We start from the raw sequence: 2799 nt of genomic DNA, 5'->3' as shown, positions 1-2799 counted from the left end.
CAGTAACCTGTTAAGTCAGTTCACAGCTTGCATCTCTCTGATCTCTTTCTTTTCGGTTCTGTTTTGAATTGCTTCATCTACTTTTACCCTTTCTGATTAATTTCATAATTATTAATGATACATTACTGTTATCGTTGGGTATTATAGGGCATTTATTCCGATTTTTCCTATTAATTCTTCTCACCTGCTTATTTTAAATTTAGATTTAAACCAGTTTTGAATTTTTAATTTGAATTAAGTTTTCTGCCCACCAGGTTAAGCCACAGAGAGTGAATACGCCCCCTTTGTGGTGAAAACCAGCTTCTTCTTCTCCCGTGCTCATTCCTGTCTTTTGTTATTTATTTTGTTATTATTATTATTTTATTTAGTTTTTTATTATTATTATTTTTTTTTCTTTAATTTTTTTTTTATTAATTTTTATTATTATTATTATTATTTTTATTTTTATTTTTTTATTATTATTATTTTTATTTTTAGTTTTTATTCAACTTTTTTTTATTTTTTTTTATTCTATATAGCCCTTTTTGTTGTTTATCTTTCTTCTCTCTTTTGGCTTAGGTTATTTTGATAATTACCATCATTATCATAAGCTTTTATTTTTGTTTTATCATTATTAGGTAAAGCTGTTACCTCTCATTTCTACATATATATTTACTCAGTTGATGATTAAACAAACCAAACCTTAATTCACTTTAAGTTTCCTTTGTTCATCCTTTGTGTATTTGATTGTAGAACTCCCTTGGTGATTGGACAGTCATCTCAGGTTTCCAGTGAGCAAGGGGGCCAACCGGCGTTAACAACACTGGCCGTGAGTGAAACTCAGTCCCTCTTATCTCTGTCCGTTTGCGGCACGCAGTGGAGACATCAGCAATTTGGCACTCCAACGGTGATCAATCAGTCCAGCCGACACACGACGCAATCTCTGGGACCAGTACCTAAACCGGGGGCTAAATCGGGGCCCACTTTCTTTTCTAAAGAGAGGGTTCTGGGGAACAGCCCAATTTTGTAGTGCTGTCTGGCGGTTGACATCTTGGTGTTGCCGGTTGTGTTAAAAGTCACAAGCTGTTTGAGAGGGCGCAACGTCAGAGTAACGGAGGACCAGGGACACTGCGGTTGAGTGTTTGGGAGCGCCAGGGAGGCTGACCGTGCCGCTGGATTCCACCAGGTGAACCAAAAGTGATAAAACCTATCCACTTATTATAAGGCGCAGAATATTAGATATTCCCCCTGATATTTATGTTAAGTGTTAGGTCCATTTTCCTCTGTAAGCCACACCCTTTTCCTAGGTCTCTTACTCCCCTAGCCGCACGTGCTGTAGGCCCCTAGCAGAAACTCTTGTGAAAAGCAGCAGGCTTAGTTTTTTTTTATTATTCTCTACCTAACACTTCTAGCGTTCTTATTCATTCCATTTCATTGCAGACCAATTTATTTGGCGTTTTGTTTTCACTGTGCTCTTTCCTATCTTCACCTTTTTGCATGCTGTTGTGATTCTGTTTCTTGCAGTTCACCGAGAGACCCCAAGGAGAGCTAAGTAGTAGAGCGACAACCGAGCAGCCGGTGTCACCAGGTGACCCACGAGGCTATCCCCTGTCAAGTCTCTATTTTGGGCCGACCCTAATTGGACCCGCCTCCCTGTCTAACTGTCTGCATCAGTTAGCCAAAATTCTTATAGACGGCATAGCCGTACGATAGCTCGTTAACCAGAGAACGAACTTGCATTGGCCTCTTTGTGTGTGTGTTGTGCTTCTCTTGTCCGCAGTGAGCCAAGATGTCGCGTGCATCCAGTCCCGCAGTCCCTTGGGATCAGCTAGCAACATGGCTGGAGACGATGACGACCTCCTTCCTGCCAAAGGACACCAGTGACCTGCAGCACTTGAGCCAGGGACAACTGGATACTGAGTTGGACCAGCTGATGGCGAACGATCCGACGCAGAGTTACACCCACAAAGAACTTGCCAGGATCACAGGGACCCTAGCTCACCTCCTCATCGCCCAGGCAAGGATCAGCGAAAGGAGCAACCACGACTTGGAGCAGGAAGCCGCGGCTCTGAGACTTCGAGTGGAGGAAGCCCTACAGCATCAGGCCCACACCCAGAGTCGTCTAGATAAGCTACTTCTCGAGACCCAAGACCAGCACGAGAAAGAGAACGCTACAGATCCAGAACTACAGAAAGAAGTGGAAAGACTTCAAAATGCCCTGGAGAATCTTCGTCTGGACACAGACCAAAGAGAACATTTGGAGAGAGAAACCCGAGAGAGACTCGAGGCAAAGCTCCGACAAGGTGACGCTCTCCTTGAAAGGGCTGAAATCGAACTGAAAGAAAGAGATGCCAAAGTGAAGGCCTATGAAAATCACCTGGAAATGGCCCGAGCTGAAATCCACGACCTTACACAGCGTAAAGACTCTCTAATAGATGAACTTGACATGGTTCACAGAGAACTGAAACATTCTTATAGCCTGCAACGTGAACAGAAAGAGGAAACACACTCCACAGAGTTTCCCCTGGCCAGTGAACCCCAGCGTGTCAGCCAAGAACTTCGAGCTGGAAAATGGGGTGAAAGCCTGCTTTTCAAAATGTCACCAGCCAGCCTCCACGAACCCCTGTCCGCAGTGGGGGAAGGAAAACCCTTCCAGAAAGTCCGGGTCACCAGCCACGGACACATAACTCCAAAAGAACTGGACAAGCTGGCTAGAAACATCCCTACGTTGAACCCAGATCCTGCAGGAGGCCACGACATTCACGCTTATTTACAAGATATAGACTTTCACTTGCAAACTGTCACCAACGTAACCACTTG

This window comes from Carassius auratus, unplaced genomic scaffold (genome assembly GCF_003368295.1).
Source record: "Carassius auratus strain Wakin unplaced genomic scaffold, ASM336829v1 scaf_tig00215101, whole genome shotgun sequence".
Taxonomy (NCBI): domain Eukaryota; kingdom Metazoa; phylum Chordata; class Actinopteri; order Cypriniformes; family Cyprinidae; genus Carassius; species Carassius auratus.
Note: the sequence above shows the minus strand (reverse complement) of the source record.